At 33.6% G+C, this 22,333-nt stretch overlaps 1 long non-coding RNA gene across 2 annotated transcripts; it reads left to right on the forward strand.

Annotated features, from left to right (window-relative positions):
• The first annotated feature begins 1,607 nt into the window (after positions 1-1,607).
• On the forward strand, positions 1,608-15,332 carry LOC122219154. Of its 2 annotated transcripts, none has more exons than XR_006202280.1 (4): positions 1,608-1,768; positions 3,548-3,666; positions 6,853-6,898; positions 15,204-15,332. It is a non-coding gene; the product is annotated as an uncharacterized LOC122219154 (long non-coding RNA). The 2 variants fall into 2 exon arrangements; XR_006202279.1 differs by lacking the exon at positions 15,204-15,332 and adding an exon at positions 8,217-8,298.
• The last annotated feature ends 7,001 nt before the right edge of the window (positions 15,333-22,333 follow it).

Here is a 22,333-nt window from a genome sequence, read left to right on the forward strand (position 1 = left end):
GTTCAATCTTAAATATCATGGCTGAAGACTAGAAGAGTAAAAGACTATGACCATACATTTTTTCGCATTATTATTTTTAATTTTTCTATGAGTGTTCACCTCTCTGGAAAAGATTATCTTCTTCCCCCTTCAATAAATAGCTGTGATTTCCCAATCCTCCTGAAAATGTTATATCCAAAACATTAATTTTTGTAGCTATACCATAATGTCGCATTTGTCACAGTCTTATCTCTTAGTTTTTATTAAGTAGTAACTGTATGTAGCAACTGGAAGGACAAGTGAATGGGGCATACAGAAGAGCCACAATCTTTGATAGGAAAGCTGAAAGTAAAAAAAGATGGGAGTGTCTCACACAGCAGGCACGTCTGCATCAAAAATGGTCACCACAATTTCTGATATTGCAGAAGATGCACAGAGGAATTCTCTCTGAATACGGACTGCTCTCTAAATTTTGATCAGACTTTTAATTTTATTCAGCCATTAAAAACATCTTCCATATATTGTGGAAACACCCTTGTTAAATTCTTTGATAAATATATCTGGGACAGGTAATACATTGAAAACGAGGTAGTATTTCTCACATCATTGCATAGGTTAATGCTACCCTGGAAATGCCTAACAGATCTTTCTCGCCAATTTAAGATCAGCTAGTTCTCTATATTGGTTGAAGTATACCACATACAGTTGCCTGTGGTCATGGAAAGTTATGTAGCAGCATGGTGGTTAGTCCTGGATGCCAGTCTCATGAGCATATTTAACGTATATAATAATCTTGAGATAAATAGCTGTACATTTATGTATCACTTCATTTGGTTCCATATTGGCAGGAAACACATGTACTGAGAAGCCACCAAGGAGTTGCATCATATTTAGTGTACATACTGTTCAAAACCCTGTATAAAGCAATTTCAAACTAGGTCTCAGTATCATGCCCTTCAAGGATATGAAAATATCAAAGGCCATCTGAATGTATGTGGACATTCTATGATAAGTTATATTCTGATCAGTTTAAAGCTCAAGACTCAAGAATTTGATACACTCTGCATATGTCTATGAAGATTTAAAAACTATAGTGGAATAAGAATTTTAAAATAGACAAAAATTTCAATTTAAATGACAATCCAGAAATTACAAACTCATTTTCTTGTCTCTCTGAAGTGATATTATTTGTTTTAAGGGAGAAGTGAAAATCACAGAGTCATCTATGATTTCCACTGTTATTCATTTGAAGTTATTATAGTGTGGTAAAATGTATTCTGGATTCTATCTATCTATCTATCTATCTATCATCTATTACTTTAATAATGTATAATTGATATATAAAGAACTTGTACGTATGTAATATATACAATTTGATGAGTTTGAACATATAGAACACCCATGATACCATCACCAAAATCAAGGTAATAGACATACCCAACACCACCTAGTTATATATATGAAATCACATCTTCCTTACTTTCTCATGTGTAGATGACAGTGGGTTGTTTCCATATTTTGCCTATTGTGAAAAATGCTGTAGTGAATATTAGAGTATAGATATCTCTTTGAGATAATGATCTTATTTCTTTTTGATAAACACTTAGAAGTCGGATTGCTGGGTCATATGAAAGCTCTATTTTTAAATTTTCAAAGAATCTTCATGCTGCTTTCTATAACTGCTATGCCACTTTGCATTCCCACCAAGAGTGTATAAGGGACAAGGATTTGAATTTCTTCACGTCTTTGCCAACACTTGTCATTTTTTTGAATAGCCATCCTAACAAATGTGAGTTGATATTTTGTTGAAGTTTTAATTTGCATTTTTCTGATAATTAATGATGTGGGTATCTTTTCATATACTTGTTGCTCATTTGTATGTCGTAAGAAAAATGTCTGTTCAAGTCCTTTGCCCAGTTTCAAGTGGCTTTTTCCCCCCACATTGTTGTATAAGTTTCTTACATATATTGGCTATTAACCTCTTATCAGAGATCTGATTTGCAAATATTTTCTCCCATTCTGTAGTTGCCTTTTCATTCTGTTGACTATTTCCTTTGATGTACAGAAGCTTTTTACTTTGATAATAGTCCTACATCTCTATTTTTGTTTTTGTTGCCTGTACTCTTAGTATCATATCCAAGAAATCATTGGCATGACCAATGTCAAGAAACATTTCACTTAAGCTTTCTTCTAGGATTTTTACAATTTCAGATCTTACGTTTATGTCTTTAATCCATTTTGAGTTGATTTTTGTATATGGTGTAAAGTAGAGGTTAAATTCCTTCCTTCTTTGCTTCCTTCTTTCCTTCTTTCCTTCCTTTCTTCCTTCCTTCCTTTTTTTCTATTTCTTTTTTTTCCTTCCTTCCTCTTTTTCTTTCTTTCTTTCTTTCTTTCTTTCTTTCTTTCTCTTTCTTTCTTTCTTCTTTCTTCTTTCTTTTTTATTTCTTGACATGTGGATACCTAGTTTTCCCAGCACATTTGTAAAGACTATCTTTTCTCCTTGTGTTCTTGGCACACTTGTCAAGGATCAATTGATCATATGTGCATGGGTGTTCTGGATTTAAATTAGACTATCTGTTGATGTGTGTGGGTAAATTAAAATTCTGCCCTATCTTTTGACACGGTTAATATTTAAGTACCAAAGGAAGCCAGATAAAAGAAGGTGGCTCGGGGACCTAGAAATAGATTCATGACCTAAGGTAGTGAAAGCAGTGAGAAGGTAGACCCAGCCATAGTGTTGGAAGAAAGTCAGGTGCCAACAGAATGCAGTGTCTGAATTTTGTCAGGGTGGAAGTTGGCAGCTGGTGTTGATAAATCTGTCAATAGTTGAGTGTGGCATATTGATAAGTAACAAGCTGACAGATTCCGGAAATGTAAAATCATGGGGGATGAAATACTAGACTATCAAAGCAGACAAACAGGCTTTTTAAAGGTAATCTTAATAGATAGCAAGGTTTTATTCTGGGTTGGAATTCAAGAGGAAATATTTCATATATTTTTGGGAGGCTGGAAAAACAGGCCAGGTTCTAAGAACTTGTGCCTTTTGTCCAAGACAGGCTATAGAGGCAGAACTTCATAAACAGGGAAATACAGCAAAATAGGAATGCAAAGCCATACTTGGATTAATTACCTGACAAAATTACTTTATGCTAATGACAGTGATATGTTTCTTATGTTGATCAGGTCTAATTTCCTCTAGAAACTGAGATAATGCTTTGTGACAAGAAGGTGAAAAAATGGGAAAATTCTATAAAGGCCTCAAAATTTCCTCAGCTGCAAAATATATATGATAATACTTCCCCAAATTACCTTACAGAGTTGTGATAATTTTTAATTTTTAACATGATCCACACATGTGGTTCACACTGGCTTATGATGAAGACTGCTAGATGTTCATTGAAGTCTATTTTCCCCTTCTTTCTGAGATTATAAGCACACTGAGTTTCCCATCCACTCTGCAATTATTTTTATGACAATGGCTCTAGTGGAGAAGTGATATGTGCCATTTGTGGACTACACATTTAATAAACAGGTCTTCTTTCTCCAAAATCTCTTCCCTTTCTATTAGGTGCATGTGGATGTAACCAGACTCCAAAGGATTGTATAACAACATAGCCTACCTCATTGACTCAGTACCTGCAAGGAAGCTACCCACCAACCTTCATATCCACACCATACTGTGAATATGTGAGCAAGAAATAAACATCTCCATTGCTTGATGCAATCCACATTTGGATTTGCTTGTTAAGTGGTTTCAGTGCAACTACTTAAATTGGGCCCTGGATTTCTCATACTCAACCTTTAATTAAATTTTCTATAATTGCATTCCTATTTTATTTTTCTTAAATATTATACCTTCTATCATCACTAGGCCAGCTTTCTTCTCACTAAATTATAGCCCTTTATTACTCAATTTCACAATAAGCAGCTCAACCATATGCCATTGATCGTTGTCATATTTTATGTGATTTTATTTTATGTTATTTTATTTTTATTGTCATAATTATTTATATAAATTTAAAAATAAAAATTTTAAATTTCTCAAGTCATATATTCATTGATTATAAATTTTTGATTCATGAGAGATATAGATGAAAAAATATCTATCAGTCCATATAAAAATATCTCAAGGAAGATAGATGTTAACATTAATAAAGGTATTGGTGATGTATTTCCAACTATAACTGTAATTTATTGTGTGTGGCTGGGACTTCCCTCTCCTAATGATAATTTAATATACTTTTACATAGTATGCCTTTCCTCTTACCCTTAAAACAGATACACAAATAAAAATAGGTATTTTTAATCAATTATTATGTGGGATTCTGACTGATAATATTAATGGCATCTATTCAAAATATTGATTTATTTAGTTGTTTGTAGTGTCATTTAAAATTCCCCTTTGCCAAGTCTCAATTTAAAAAACTCTTGGGGTGCCTCGGTGGCTCAGTCAGTTAAGCTTCCAACTTCAGGTCAGGTCATGATCTCACAGTTCATGTGTTTGAGCCCTGCATCAGGCTCTGTGCTGACAGCTCAGAGCCTGGAGTCTGCTTCAGATTCTATGTCTCCCTCTCTCTCTGCCCTTCCCCCACTCATGCTCTGTCTCTCTTTCAAGAATAAATAAACATTAATAATTTTTTTAGGGGCGCCTGGGTGGCTCAGTCGGTTAAGCGTCCGACTTCAGCTCAGGTCACGATCTTGCGATCCGCGAGTTCAAGCCCCGCGTCGGGCTCTGGGCTGATGGCTCAGAGCCTGGAGTTTGCTTCCGATTCTGTGTCTCCCTCTCTCTCTGCCCCTCCCCCGTTCATGTTGTGTCTCTCTCTGTCTCAAAAATAAATAAACGTTAAAAATATTAAAAAAAAATAAAATAATAATTTTTTAAAAAAATAAAAAAAACTCTTAAAATCAGTATTCCACATGAAACATTAAGGTTCAATGATTCAACATGCAGAATGCTAATTCGCACCTACAAGTATTTTATGTCATAGACATCTTTTTCAGCTTCTCTCTATGAGGTTGGGAAAGCCTCCATTTAGAAAACGGTTCAACTTGGACACTACATGTCATAACCTGAGGATATGTTATAAAGAGCATATCTCTTCAGGACTCAAAACAATAAATATTTTATAGTATTGGGTAAAGACATGAGTTGTTAAATTCCCGCTCCATCTCTAATTAAATATCCATTTAAACATTGATATTTGAGACAGTTGTCCAATAGCCACTGTGATGATCAGTCTTTTAAGATCTCTATAATCACTCTGTCTTCAATATATATCATGAAACCTGTGTAATGTGACTATATCCTTTTAACTCCAAGGAAATATGCTTTCACAGAAATATGGTTTAATTGTATACCCACGAATGTTCATGACAAGTGGTACAATAAATGGCCACATAAAACCAATTTTTATTTTTTGTACTTGCTCCTGAGGATATTGCAAAACATCCTTTACAGAGAAATCAACGCCACAGATTCTCTTAACATTTGGGGGAAAAATATTTCCCCCTTAAAAATAATATACCTGGAAAATTCATATTTCTAGTTTTCCTTGGTTGCCAGTATCTTCAGGATATATTAGTTTAAGATTACAAAAACATGACATATATTTAGAACTTTGATTCATTATTTTCCTTTCTATTGCCATTATTGTTTCAATTATCTTAATGGGATCTTGTCACTTCATATTATTTTATTTCTATTTATTTTACATAGATTCAATTTTTACATATATTCAATTCAAATGAAAAATGTCGTATTATTTATTAATTTGTTAATATTTTAGAAAATATTAACTAAAGGATTGTAATGCATTTAAATACATTGATATATAATATATATTTATCTATTTCTATATATAAAATTGAAAACAATTATACATAATTGTTTTTAGCAAAGTAAGATTATAATAGTTTTATTTTATTAAGTATTCATATAACATTACTACAAAATATTGTTAATATTTTTAATTCATTTCTACTGACCTAGTTACATTGCCTCATGTGAATGAAATAATTTTTATTTTAACAATATCCAGACCATTGAATATTTAGCCTTTTTTTCAATTTTGTGTTAGATGAAATATAGCAATGGGTTCCTCATCCATCATTTTTTTGTGCTAGATTTTTTTCTTTGGATATATTATTATAGGTGAAATATTGGGCTAAAAGCTTTCCACCCTTTTGAAGTTCTTAAAACATAATGGCAAATTATTTATATTAAAAAATCAATTCATATTCCAAAGATGAATGTTTTAGAATTACTACCTCACCACATTTTCAACAACTTTATTATTATAACTTAGAAATATATCTAATTTGAGAGTTTATAAATATTTTACTGATATTTTCAAAAAATATTTTGTCAGTTACTAGTAACATTGTGCATGCTTTCAACTGTTGTTAGAAATCTCACACCTGTGTCTGTGAATCCTTAATGCATCCTTTTGTCATTTTCATTTGACTCATTATATTTTATTTACAAATATATTTATATATTAGGGAAATTGATTTTTATATTCATTATTAATATTTCCAAGCCTTTGGTTTGTATATAAATGTTTATACTATTTCCAGTGCAACTATGTTTGCATATTTAAATATATTAACTTCATTTACATTATTGTCTGCTCAAAAGTTTCTTCTGCCTTCAAGCCCTTATTGGATACCCCAGTTTACAATTACTTCTCAATATTTGATTGAACTCATAATGAACATTATACTTCATTTCTATCAGCTTTTTAAATTTTTGTAGTTTATACATGCTATTTACATATTTTGTTTAATATATTTATACCTTAATTTTATAACTAAAGTTCTAATTTTCTTCAGAATATAGATTCTTCATCACTATTCTTTTTTATTATATTTTAGCCCTCTCACAGTGACTAATGCATGACTTTGCACATGAAGTTACTTGGTAAGAGCATCTTTTTCATTATTTCATATATAGTAGGTAAAAATAGATATTTTATACACAAACTTTCTTTTAAAAATGCTCATTCATTTTAATGCATTTCTATATGACATATCTAATTCATATTTTTCTGAATTCATATCTAATTCATGTCTTTTTTGTATGAATATATATATATAATTATATTTTATTTTTAATCAATTAGAAATTATATGCTTTAAGAATTCTTTAGTATTGGGGCACCTGGGTGGGTCAGTTAAGCGTCTGACTTTGGCTCAGGTCATGATATCCCGGTTTATGGGTTCGAGCCCCTCGTCGGGCTCTGTGCTGACAGCTCAGAGCCTGGAGCCTGCTTTGGATTCCGTGTCTCCCTCTCCTCTGTTCCTCCCCCACACATGCTCTGTCTCTCTCTCTCTCTCTCAAAAATAAATAAACATTAAAAAAAAAAAAGAGTTCTTTAGTATTATATTTAAACTTGTGTTACAATTACCTAGACAGTTATTGGAGCACTAAAGAATAGTGATCTTTGCAAAAATAGATAAAATCTTAAACTTTATCCCAAATAAGATGAAATAAGTATTAATAATAAAATTGGAGCTTAAAATTTAAATCTTTTAGGGCATTTTATGAATCTGTGCAGTTTAGAAAACTATGTTGCTTTACACTGAATAAAAATTTGAAACTTTCAAGGTTCAGTAGCTAAACCTTGAGGGTAGCAACATATGCGGTCTATGCTTACTGTGCAATAGTATTACTTTTTTTTTTTCTTTATAAGATCTCTCTCTCTCCCTCCAGCATATTTTTTGATTGAGATATCTCTTTCCTTGAAAGGGAATATACTTCACTGCTAAAGAAAATGTAGCTCTTCCCAACTAGCTTCCCTGATACCAAGTGAAGAAATTAGCTATTAAAATTAAATAACATATTTGTAAGAAAAATTAAGACTGTCAACAGAAGTAGATTGCTTTTACAAAGCTGCTTCAGTCCTGAAAAATATTATTAGATAAGACCCTAATGACTTTGACTGGTGTTCTTCTTGATTAAGTTTGAAGTGAACCCACTTAATCTTAATGTTTAATGATCTTTTACTTGTTCCTTTCATTCTTGTAAAAAGTAGTAGTTATAGGAATAGACATTTACAATTACCCAAAAGAAAAAAAAAATTAACTGATAAAGTTGTTTGTAGAAATGGAACTCCTATCCTTAATATTTGAGGTTTATTCTAGGATATAAATCATGTTTTCAGTTACCAAAAAGAAACCATTCTACTACTATGAGATTGAGAAGAGTCTTCCAAAGCTGTATATTTTTTTTCCTCTAGCACTTAGGTGCGAATTATTTTAAGAATTGGCTCATGCCGTTATGGTGGCTGGGAAGTTCTAAATCTGCTATACAGATCAGCTAGGTAAGTTGATGCTCTGGTCTTGAAGCCAAAGGCAGTGTGGAAGCAGAATTCCTTACTCTCCTGGGGACTCCAGTCTTTTCTTTTAAAGCCTTCAACTGAGGGAGCCTGCCTGGGTGGCTCAGTCGGTTAATTGTCTGACTTCAGTTCAGGTCATGATCTCACAGCTTGTGAGTTCAAGCTATGTGTCAGGCTGTGTGCTTGACAGCTCAGAGACTTGGAGCCTGCTTCAGATTCTGTGTCTCCCTCTCCCTCTGCCCCAACCCTTCCAAATAAATATTAAAAAAAAAAAAAATAAAGCCTTCAACTGATTGGATGAGGCACACCCACATTATTGAAGGTAAGAAGTCTACTTATTTGAATGTTAACCACATTTTAAAAAACACTTTTGCCATAACATCTACACTGGTGTTTGATTAAAGAATTGGGAACTGTAGCCCAGCCAAGTTGAGACATAAAATTAACCATTACAATGACTTATTTTAAGCCAATTTAGTTAAGATTTCTAATACTTTCAAAAGCGTGTTAACAGAGAGAAATTGAAGAAAAAAGCAAGAGTAAAAATGGATGAAAAAATACGAGACAAAAAAAGGAGTTGACTAGTGATTTGCACTCTGTCACGATATCCCCTGTATTATATTTCAGTGAATTTCATAACACTGTAGATACCTTCTTCAAGTTAATGTGCAACTGTAGAAATTCCCATACACTCAAGCATTAGAAAAAAATTCCTTTGTCTCATATTCTTATGTGTAGTTCTGTGAATTTAGGAGGGAGCTGGTTCAGTTCATCCTGAATTTTAGCTCTCATTTTAAAACTTGTAACAAATTTATATGGCTTAAGTAGAAGGTAGACAAAGGCAAGAATGATCATGTTAGGATTTACCTCACTAGATCCTTGATCCATACACTTCTTTTTTCATATTTAACTTTAAAAATTTGTATATTCTATGGGAGAACAATAGTGCTGCCTCAGTTTCTGAGGAAATTCCCATAGCAGAGGTTGATGCCTCAAAATGAATGAAATCTAGCCCATAATGAAATATCTGGCCCATGTCTCCTTTTGAAACTCTGACCTTAGAACAATGCAGGAGAAAAATAAGGTTCTATCTTGCAGCTATGAATATTCATTATTGCCAACCATATCTTTCCTACATACACAGTCATATTTTGCTTAGAAAGCTGAGTTTTGTGTATAATCTATATGATTCAAGAAATAGTTTCTGAATGTATTAACATATTTATTTGCTCCTGATTTCCCAATTACTAAATCGATTTATTTTTATTTACCCCTACTATAAATTTCTTCCTTTTCCACCAAAAACTTATAGGACAAATGTTAAGGTCACTTTTTAAAAGACATGATATATTTGGAGTACCTGGGTGGCTCAGTCAGTTAAGCAACCAACTCTTGGTTTCAACTCAGGTCATGATCTCACAGTTCCTGAGCTTGAGCCCCGCATCGGGCTCTGTCCAGACAGTGTGGAGCCTGCTTGGGATTCTCTCTCTCTTCCTCTCTCTGCCCCTCCCCCACTGATGCTGTCTCTGTTTCTCTCAAAAATAAATATATTTTTTTTAAAAACATACAGTTTTTCTTCAAATTCCATAAACCCATAAATCTAAGGATTTAAATGGAATGTTATAAAGAATATCACATATAGTCTTCTTTTCAAATATTTCTCTCATGAATCCTTGTTCCAGAATGTAACTATTTCTGAACAAAAAACAGAGCATTTCCACAAGCAAGCAGCAAGCAGTTGGATTTCCTGTGAAAATTTCCTATGCTATTCACAAAAACTTATGAATTATACTTCTAAAATTATATTATTAGAAGCTACTACAGCCTACATTTGCCCTGTCTTCAAAAAATAGAGTCACAAATTAAGTTTCTTATTTGAATGGGAGCTCAAGGGTTCTTTCATCAACCAGGGACTTCTGAAGGCAGAGGGATAAAGGTTTCCTATAATGCATCACACATATAAAAGATCTCATGCAGGTTTGACATAATAGGTCAAAGTAAAAATATGCCACTTTCTTTCTGTGGGTGGATTTTATGTTAAGGTAACTTTATTGTTCCTGGAAAGACTTTAATTAAGAAATCTTAATAACCTTCTTAACTCCTTTTGAAAGTAATATGATATTGGCATAGCAGAGAAAATCATAGCCCAATTATCATCACTTAGCACTTCCTGAGCTAAATGTTTTACAGACAAGGAAGGTTCTTGTTTGTAAGGGAGGTCCTTACCCAATATGCAAATTCTAAGCTGTAAATTTCCCACAAGGGCTGACTACTTAGTCTTTTAATGTACAGCTACTCACCATCTATCACAATTATTCTTAGTTATTTAATATAGCCAATCCTTTTTTTTTTTTTTTTGCAGTTGAAGTAACTGGAAGTTAAATAATTTGTTCTGAATGAAAGGTCAACTTGACAAAGATCTCAAATTAGATTTTGGTGTGCCTAAGGTATCATTAGGATATATTTTTATTTTCAAAGGCTTTTTTATATTTACTCAAGTGTGAGGCATACTATAAAATTTTAGACTTTCAATGCAATCTAAGCCAGCAACTGAGTAATATTGAGATAAAACAGTTCATAATACATATATCTCTGATTACAAAAAATAAATTTTCAGTTTTGAATTTTTAGGTGATCTGATCCCTTCATTATGTGAGGGAACAAACATACGCATCAGCACAGTAGTGTTTAAGTAGTCAGGTCAGTTTCATAATAGGCAGAATAAAAAGGAGATTCCAAGTTCACGTGTACATCCCACGCACCTCAGAAATCTAGGCGCCAGCACTACAAATACTACAAGAACAAAATGCCCAGGAACAGACATTACCCTTGTGTAGGTTCCTACTGGAAATGTATCTCAGAGGACCTCAGACTCTCCAGTGAACTTAGAGTAGCCATTCAGTGGGAGGGAAGGGGGGAAACAGAGACAAGCCACACAGTTTATTCTACTGTCCCTATACTCTCAGCATCAGCAGCGATCTCCACTCGGTGCTGTGGAAACATCTTAAAAACTTTACAACAACAGTGGCATGCATTATTGTTCTTATTATTATTATTTTTGTATCTATTAAACAGCTTATAATCAGACCTTGAGAGAAATCAACATAAACTACAATTTTAATAGAAATGTGCTAGAGGCGACTGGTGACTCAGTCCCTTAAGTGTCTAACTTCCCCTCAGGTCAAGATCTCATGGTTTGTGAGTTCCAACCCAGGATGGGGCTCTGTGCTGACTGCTCAGAACCTGGAGCCTGCTTCAGATTCTGTCTCCCTGTCTGCCCCTCCCCCCACTCCCATTCCATGTCTCTCTCTTTCTAAAAAATAAATAAAACATTGAAAAAAAAAAAAAAAAGAGAAGGAAATGTGCTCAAAAATAAAATCGGTTGACCACACACATGAAAACAGAGTAAAAGTCCAGACTAAAATAACGCAAGCCTCTTTTCATCTCCGTTCATTGCCACTTAAAATGTACTGAGATAATTAAAATCAACAGTACAAAGTATGATTTCAGAGTTGACGATGAACAAAGGCAAACCACTGATGTGGGAAAAAAATGCAAAACCTTTATCTAGGATTCAGAGGAACAAGGCTATGGATTTTAAAGTAGGAGACAGATGATAATAGAAAAGATAATAACTTAGATGTGTTTAAAACTGGCCAGAGAAGGTGGAGTAAACTATTCATGGAATGAATTAAAGGAAACCCATAGCTCTATACACAGTGACACAATTTCGAAATTAAAATTCTATAGAAATTATCCTACAAGCACACATATTGAAAAAAATAATTAAGATAATCACTTTCTTATTTTCCATCTGTAGAATAAATATCAGAAGAAAATGATGCAACTTTTATATAGAGAAAACATTTCTGAAACAAGAAATTTATTTACACATAAGTTTCCATTTGCAAAGCAGGAGGGGTGCCTGGGTGGCTCAGTCAGTAAAGTGTGAGACTCTTGATTTAGGCTCAGGTCATGATCCAGGGTTGTGGATTCTAGCCCTGCGTCTGGCTCTGCACTGAGTGTGGAGCCTGCATAAGATTTTCTCTCTCTCCTGTGCTCTCTCTCTAAAAAAAAGTAAGAAAAAGAAGTCCTCAAATATTTTAGTGGTCAGAAACTACAAAAAAGAAATATCTTTCACAACAATATTAATCAACGGTGTTCCTCACATAACAGTAAGATAAACCAAAATAAGAAATCCAAGGAGAATATTTTTATTATCCAGGAACTAAGAAAGAACTAAAATTTGCTAAATAAAAAATTATGTAAATAATTATAGGTTTAAAAATTATTTTATTGGTAGAAGAGATACATATTTTTAAATAATAATTTTATAAAATGAACTTCTAAATTTTTAAGTTAGTTCTTCCATTAACCTTTACATATAATTATATGTAGACATTAATTAATGAGTTCAAATAAATGTATAAACGCCCAGTCCAAGCATTGTACAGAAGTTTTTATCACATTAGAAATTACTCTCATGCATTTCCAGGAAATTCTCACCCCTTAGCAATTAAATTTCTAATTTCTACCATAATAGATTAGTTTTGACTGATTTTGAACTCCATATAGATAGATAGAATCATATACTAGGTACTCTTTTTATTTCTGTGAGATTTATGCACCCTATAGCATGTTTTCTCTTTATTGCTTACAATAACAAAATACTTCGCCTGAGTCTCTGGCTGATGGACAATCTGTTTTTTCTCTCTTTTTCTGGTTATGATTAAAGATTGTACTACACCCTCACCAAATTCTGATTATACAGGTTTTGTTTTGCTTTTAAAAATTTAGCCTTTCTAGTGACAGTGAACTTATACCTAGTTGAAGTTTTACTTTGCTTTTAATAACTATTCATGTTGAGTAACTTTTTATATGCTTATTGGGCATTATATATCTTCTTTGAGTGTCTCTTTATATGTCTTAAACAATTCTTATTAAGTTTTTGATGTTTTTACACTGACTTATAGAAAATAAATCCTTCTTAAAACATATATATATATTGTAACTATGTTCTTGTTAAAAAATATATATTTGCAACTATGTTTTATTTTCTTCATAGTGTCTTTGTGAAAGTAGTCTTTAATTTTGATGAAGTACAATCAACCTATTATTTTCATTATCTTTTGTGATTTTCTGTTTTTGTCCCAATCAGCAAATTTTTTCTTATAATATGGTCATGAAAATATTATCAGATATTCTCTTTTAGAAGCTTCTTGTTTTAGCTTTTACAAATTTTTTTTAAGTAGGCTCCACGCTCAATGTGGGTCTTGAGCTCATGACCCTGAGATCAAGAGTCGCATGCTCTACTGACTGAGCCAGCCAGGCACCCATTTTAACTTTTATAGTCAAGTCTCCAGTTAACCATCAAGGTTATTAATTTCTTTTCATATATTTATTCACTATTAATGACAATATTATTGAAAAGACTGTACTTTCCACCTTTGTCTCACCCTGGTATATTTCCTGAAAATCATTAGGCCATGCATGTATAGGTCTATTTAAGACTATCTGTTTGGGGGGCAACTGGGCAGCTCAGTGGGTTAAGCCTCCAACTCTTGATTTCAGCTCAGGTCATGATCTCATGGTTAGTGAGTTCTAGTCCACGTAGGACTCTGCACTAACAACATGGAGCCTGCTTGGGATTCTCTCTCTGCCCTTCCTCTGTGCATGCACACATATTCTCTCTCTAAAAATACATAAATAAACTTTAAAAAAATAGGCTACCTGTTTGGGTCTATTCACTCTTTGTCAGTGCTTATATCAACTTATGTCAACACACCCTTTTGATTACTATAGATTTATAGAAAACCTTGGAATCAAGCAAGGTCACGTGAGTGCTATACCTACATTTGTTATATTTCCACCCAAAGCTCGTTGGGAATTTGATTGTGATTATCTTGAATCTATAGACCAATTTGTGTAGAACTGACATATTAACAGTGTTGTTATCCCAATTCATAAAATGTTCTATATTGTTTTTTCATTCTTTAACGTACCTTGACAATATTTTGTAGTTTATTTGTGTAGATGTAGACACACAAAAGACTAAACATATTTCATGGTTCTTGTTAAATTTATTCCTTTATATTTTTATTTTTGAAGTTCTTGCAAATGATATTCTAACATTTTATTTTTTGATTATCTGATTGTTTTAGAATGTAAAAATGCAGTTGACCCTTAATAATAAAATCACTTTTGAATTTATATATTTTTTTGTAATTTCATCAGGATCTTCTAAGGATAGAATCACATCATTTGTGAAAACGGAGTATTTTAATTTTATTTTCCAACTGTTTTGCTTTTTAACCCCTTTCTCTTGCCTTTATTGAACTGGCCATACTGATCCCGGACAATGTTGAATATAAGCAGTGAAAGTGAATATTCCAGTCTTGTTCTCAATTTTAAGAATATATCCATCATCATTTGTGTTATTAACTGTAGTTTTGGCAAATCCATTTTTCAGATTGATGAACTTCCTTTTTATTATATTTATTTTTATTATTGCTGAAATTAATTTTTCATAATAAATGTTTTCTGGATTTTGTTAAAGGCTTTCTTCTATATCTGGTGATACGATCATTTTTTCCCTCTTTTACCTATGTGTGAGTTGCATTGATTAATTTTTGAATGTTAAACTAAATGTCCATACTTTGAATAAAACCCATTTGATTATTATATGCTATGAATGGAACCCAGTTTCTGGTTTATCCCTGAACTCTCAGCCTTTTCTCCCTAAGGTACAAAATGTAACTCTTATCTGATAATGATTTTGGAATGGAAACTAGTTAAGAGTTGCTCAGCTATATTCCCCAAATAAGTTGTATCAATAATAAAGATGACATTTTGACCCATCACTATTTACTCTTTCTTTTTATTTCTCAGGTTTTTTATCTCATAGAAGAGGAAGAAATGTGGTATTCATTGAATCCCCTAAATATTCCCATGGAACGCTATTTTTATCAGAATTCAGTAGGACCAAAAAGGAAATTCTAACCAAATTAAGCAGATAGAATTGGGCTTTGTAGTACTGATCCTGATGAATTGGATATGAATACAGATTTAATCTGGCAGCAAAAGAAAATAGGGTCCTCTAAGAGGTCCTATATTTAATTTGTATAGCAATAGAAATTTCATCTGATTGTTCACTGATTGGTTTTCATTTAAAAGATGGAAAATGAAATAAAAGTGTCTCTGGCTTATAAAATGGACACAATGTTGTAATTGGCACCATGTTACTTGCCTAAAATTAAGCAAACGTACATTGCAGTTATTTTGGAAATTTTGCATATACCTGAGACAAACTGTGGGCCTTTACTTTTGTTTCACATCTGTTTTTAAAAGCACGTATGGACAATTGTTTTATCTATTTCAGTTTCATTTTAATTGTAGCACAATGAGGCTAACCACATTCTTTTTTTTTTAAGTTTATTTATTTTGAGAGAAACAGAGATAGCATGAGTGGGGGAGGGACAGACAGAGAGGGAGAGAGAGTGAATCTGAAGTAGGCTCCATGCTGCCAGTGCAGAGTCCAACATGGGGCTCAAACTCATGAAATTATTTTACCACATGCTATTTATAATTAAGGATCACATGATAATTAATTATAAATAGCAGCTGGTGTCACATTTGGTATGGAGGGTATTAACTGGGTTTTTTAACCGATTGACCCTAATTTTCCACACACAACTTCTTAGCAACCATATTCTACTAAGCTTCATGTAGATTTGTCTTGTGTGTGTGTGTGCAGCCTATCCTTCAGTCAAGAAGTCTTAGAGGACTCCCATCTAGACCTCAGAGGCTATTTTCTGCACAGCTCTCTCTTCATCACCCTGCCACATGGGTTCTAGTTGCTTTGGCTGACTTGGATATTGATATGTGTTGTCCTCAGCTTAGCTTGACCCCCTTGTTCTGCTTGAAGAGCACCTTGCTGTACGAAGTCAGGAAATTGTGTCCAGGCAAACACCTAAGGTGATGACGGGACTCCTTTGCCATCACTTCTCTCAGTGATCATGATCTTTCACAGCCTGTGATTCAATGCCTGATTGTTGCTGTTTCCAGTGGGCAGGGTAGTGGGATACCAGATACTTCATCAAAGCCAGAGCTAGAAGTCTCTGTATTTAACTGTTTTTCCTTTGCCATTGCCACCTAACCAAGCTATCTGCATTGGGTTTGTATTATGTGTGTGGTTAAGTTTTTTACATCAAAAGAGACGAATAGGATCTTATGAAAGTAAGTCCAGTGTAGGTCTAGTTGTTTTGTTGTGTTCAAGTTTTCTCTGTCCTTTTTCATCTTCCTAGTTGTTCTGTCCATTACTGAAAGTGAGGTATTAAAGTGTCCATCTATTTATTGTAGAAATTTCAGTTCTGTACGTTTTTTCTTCATATATTTTGGTTAGTTTGGACGAATTATAGAATGTCTGTATTCCCTGCCATGTGCAAAGTCTGTCTGGTCTGCTCTGTAGTCATCTGACTGAACAGGTATTTCCTTAAATGCCTTGAACAAATAAGTCCATGTTTGACAGATGGATTGTGTGTGATTTTAGCATATTTTCTACTTCCAGCAGTTTACAACTATTCCTTATTCTTTACTTACTGCTTGTCAAGGGACTCAGAATTAGAAACAGATGAGGAATTGGGACCTTTCAGACTCTTCTTAAGTATATTCATAGCCCTGCATATGTCTGCAGTGATCTGTACTCCAAATAGTATGCCCTAGTGTTTTCAAAGCCCCACATAGATATCTTATTCCCCAGCTCATCCTTTTATGTTTTTTTGGTCACATTCTTTTTCCCCTGATATCACTTCAAACAGGTGTGATGTTGAAAAATTGCCAAACACCCTGGGTCTACAGGGCTTTACCACTGAATGAACCCTGAGTCAGGTCGAATTACAAGCCCTGTGAACAAGGTGTTTCCAGTGAGCTGACAAACAGCTCATCTCATTTCCTATGGGTAAGGTTTTGAGTAACTACAAACTCAGTCTTCCCATTTTGGTGATTTCTAGGCTGCTAGTTTTCATAACTCCCATGGTTCCCAGGGTGATGGTTTTCAAGGCAAATGTGAAAGTAAGCAGTGAAAGAAGAGACTAAAGCAAATTGAACACCACAAAGCTTACCATTTTTACTGAGACTCAGTAGCTTCTCCTGACTAAATGCTCCTTGGATTATTGTCTTTGACTGATTTTTTTCCACTTTTTAAAAAGGTGGCTTTGTCCACTTTTTGGTTGCATTGATGAAGCGGTGAATTTTCACTTATTTTGATCTGAGCTTAGTTGACACACAATGTTACAATTAGTTTCAGATGTACAGCTTAGTGATTTGACAAATTTATACATTATGCTGTGTTCATCACAAATATAAGCTGTTATCTGTCTGTCCCATTATATCACTATACAATGTCACTGACTGTATTCCTTATGTTCTGCTTTTTATTCCTGTGACTTACTCATTCCATAAACTGGAAGCCTGTATCCTATCTCCCCTTTAACCATTTTGCCCAACCACCTACCCACCTCCACTATGGTAGCCATCAGTTCGTTCTTTATATTTATAGTTCTGATTCTACTTTTTGTGTATTCATTTTTTATATTCCATTTATGAGTGGAATTATGTGGTATTTGTCTTTCTCAGTATGAATTATTTAACTTAGTATAATATCTTCTAGGTCCACCCATGTTGTCTCAAATTCTCAAATGGCATGATCTCATAGTTTTTTTTTATAGCGGTGTAGTATTCCATTATGTATATATACCACATTTTTCTTATCAGTTTTTCTGTTGATGGACACCTAGGTTGCTTCCATGACTTGGCTGATGTAAATAATGCTCTAGTAAACATACAGGTGCATATATCCTTTCAAATTAGTATTTTCATTTTCCCTGGGTAAAAACACAATAGTGGAATTACTGGATCATATGGTATATCAATTTTTAATTTTTTTAAGGAAACCATACTCTTTCCGTAGTGGCTATAACAATTTACATTCAAAAGGTCCTTTCTCCACAATTTTAAAACAGTCATATCAAATTATTGATATAAAATTAGCAAAGTACTGAAAAAAACACTTAGTATAATTTTCTCCAAATGAATTAAGATATCTTTATTATCTAATATTTATTTAAGAAATTAAATCAGTAGTCAGAAAAATTCCCATGTAGAAAATGCTGGCCTGTATGACTTCACTGGTGAATTATTTCAGATATTTCAGCTAAAAAAAGAAAAAAAAAAGTCTAGGTTTATCCAAAGTCAACAAAGATTATTCATGTAAATTTATAAAGTTACCATAATCTTATAGCAACACTTGCCATAGACAAGGCAGGTGTTTAAAGTTTAAACTTCATTCCTAAATATATATGCAAAATTCCTAAAATACCCCAGGAATAAAAAATGTATTGTCAAATGAGAAATCCAGCAAGAGAAACTTGCCATAAGTATTAGGAAAACAAATTATAGAATTGTCTTTATATATGCAATAAAAAACATTTAATAAAATTCAAATCCATGCAAGATCAAATAACTCATGGTAAGCTAAGAATGTAAGAGGACCTCTATATTCTGATAAAGCTTATCTACAATAATACCTAAAGTAAATATTATTTTGTTAATGGATCTTTGAAAATATTCTCTTTGAAATAATGGGACAAGGCAAAGTTTCTCCTTTTTTTAAAGTTTAATTATCTAATTTGAGAGAGGGAAAGAGCTAGGGGGTTAGAAACAAAGGGAGAGAGAGGATCCCCAGCAGGCTCTGCACTGACAGTATGGGGCTCCACCTCATGAACCATGGGATCATGACCTAAGCCAAAATTAAGAGTCAACGCTCAACCGACTGACCCACCCAAGCCCCCCAAGACAAAGTTTCTCTTGATCATTATTGCCATTTTACTAAATGTCACAGCCAGTATATAAGGCCAGAAAAATAAATATAATGAATATGGATCAGAAAGAAAGGAATACAATCCTTCATTATTTGGACAGTACATGCCTGCATTTATAGAAAATAGATAATAAAATATTAAAATTAGTAAGAATTTAGGGGCACCTGGTTGGTTCAGTCGGTTAAGCATCTGACTCTTGCTTTCAGCTCAGATTACAAACTCACAGTTTGTGAGTTCGGGCCCCCTGTCTGGCTCTGCACTGACAGTGTGGAGCCTGCTCGGTATCCCCTCTCTCTTTCTCTCTGCCCCTCCCCTCTTCATGTGTTCTTTCTCTGTCAAAATAAATAGACTTTAAAAAAAACTTAAAAAGAATAAGAACTTACAAATTAGTATAGAATGTATTTATAATTCTATAGGTCTCAGGGAAAAAACCTTAAAACTTTACTGGTATAAATACTACCACATAACTAAAAATAAATCTAAAACCAGATTTACAAGCTCTCTTATTTAAAAATATATATGTAAATAATTTTTATTTATATATAAATGTTGGTATATTATAGACTTTATATCCTAAGTATATCATCTCTACCACAGTTGATATATAGATTCAGGGCTATAGGAGAGTATGAACAGGAAGGGACACAAAGGGAGTTTTTGGGAGTAGCTTCCAATGTTCTAGTTTTGCCCAGTTGGTGGTTACATGAAGATCACTTTATAACTATTTATTAATCCATACGTAAATATTTTATGCACATGAACTTTTTCTGTGTATGCTACATTTCACAATAAAGTCATTAAAAATAAAGCAGAAAAATAAGTTTATAATTTTAGCTGACTTGTAATCAAACTATAATAACATGAAAATGTTTGTAATATAATTCCCGAAGAGAAAGCAGAATGTGTAGGTCATCGTAGTTCATTCAGGGAATTTAAAGGATAACAAGAGATATTTTTCACGGAATCGGTTCTATTTCTACTATTTCCTAAATTGGGAGCTGCGCCTTCATTCTGTGTCATCCCTTGCTGTCTTTTCTCTGTTGGCACTTTTTATCCAGAGATCCTGGCTTGCCCCACCTCACTCATCTTCTGGCCTTCCATCTATTCACCTGTGGAGTGGCTCTTTCAACTTCAGCGCTTTCCTCTTTCTAATCAATCTCTGCCTCTTTCTTTCTGCTTTCCAACATTTCAGTGATCCTTTTGTTTGACTTACTCACCCTTTCCACTTATTGTTCTCATTTTATTTTCTTTGCAATTTGAAATACTTAGAGTGTATATTCTTTTCCTGCAATTTCCCTTGGTTTTTATCTGAGCTCATTCTCAATTGGTTTGGTCTGAAACCACACATGTAATGTGTCCAGTGACCTCTTCAAAAGCATCTCCAATACCTTCTTCTAAACTGCCTTAATGTTCATGCTGCAAACAGCATGGTGAGTCATGCTTCCCGACTTTTAGCCTTTCTCCCTAGGATCGATATTTACTCACTGTCCTTTCTGACATATTTTTGTATTTGCTTTAATAACTTTCTCTTTACTTTCTAATTAGAATGAGAAGCTAGCCAATGCTCTATCTTAAAATCTCAGTTCTCCTCACATCTTCTCCCTTATCTTGTTAACAAGTCTTTAGATTTTATTAACTGCATAGAATTGAGCTATTTATTTCCTTTCTCCATTAAATCTGTAGAAAACATCCTTTTAAAAATATTGAAAAATTTTGCATTTAGTATTGTGCTTGCTTCTTTCATCCTCCATACACAAACTAAATATTTTACTTCTTATTTTATGCCAGTACTCCCTTACTATAGCCAGATTAAGTCATGACATGGCTGTGCAAGGCTGTGTTCATCAAGGTTCAGGTTAAGCATCTTAAATTGGCCAAGATAGGGTACAATATGCTGCAGCCACAAACAACCTCCAAATCTCAGTGGCTTATCATAAGGTTTTTTTCTTGTTTACACACTAAGTGTCCATAATGGATTCGCATAGGTATTGTGGCATGTTGTCTGTAGTCCAAAGCCTGATTTGACACAGAAATCTCTATCTGGAATATTGATGTCCTGTGACACAGGAAAAGTGATACAATGGAAAATAAACTGGCTTTTAAAACATCCTGAAAGTGTTTCATCCCCAGGCACATTGCATTGGTCAGAGCAAATCACATTGACTTCAAGGGACCATGGGATTACAATCCAAACAAATGTAACATAGTAACTGAATACAAATAACTTAAGGGAAACAACTTTCTTACATAAGAGTTCCTAGTTAAGCAATCTATGTATTAGTGATGGCTCTGTAACCTATGGTTAATTAGGGTTTTAGGTTGTTTCTCTCTTGGTTTTCTAAAAGTATTTTCATCATCTGCATGACTGAAATGGAATGTCTATGTCCAGGTACAGACAGTGGAAAGAGGAAAGTGGATTTAGAGGAATTCATTCTTAAGACCCAGCCCAGGAAATAGTTTAAATCATATTGCTTACATTTCATTACTATAAAGTTTGTTATAAAATTTTCATGCGAAATTATTGGGATTTTGACTGAAATTGTATCAAATCTGTACATAACTTGTGAAGCTCATATATTTATGATATTAAGTTTTCCAAGCCATAAATATGGCATTTCTCTCCATCTATATGTTTGTTTTCCATAACACTCCAGAAAGTTAGGCCACATGTAACTCCCAAGGACAATGAGAAGTGCAGTTTTGCTAGCCTAGAAGGAGAGAATGAATTTTTATTTTATTTTATTTTATTTTACTTTTTAAACCTTTATTTTTATTTATGTATTTGAGAGTGAGAGAGAGTGCAAGCAGTGAGGGATAGAGAGAGAGGGAGAGAGAGAATCACAAGCAGCCTCTGCACTGTCAGCACAGAGCACGATGCAGGGCACAAATCCAGGAACTATGAGATCATGACCTGATCCAAAATCAAGAGTCAGACGCTTAACCAACTGAGCCACCCAGGTGCCCCAAGAATGAATTTTTAAAACATCTCCAGTGATTCAATGATAAAATAAGGCAAAATTAAGAGTAAGCTTTGTTTTGCTGAAATGTACAATATGGGGACCCATAGTTTTCTTTTTTTTTTTTAAGTAGGCTCCACACCCAGCATGGAGCCCAACACAGGGCTTGAACTCACAACCCTGA

Source organism: Panthera leo, chromosome B2 (genome assembly GCF_018350215.1).
Source record: "Panthera leo isolate Ple1 chromosome B2, P.leo_Ple1_pat1.1, whole genome shotgun sequence".
Classification (NCBI taxonomy): domain Eukaryota; kingdom Metazoa; phylum Chordata; class Mammalia; order Carnivora; family Felidae; genus Panthera; species Panthera leo.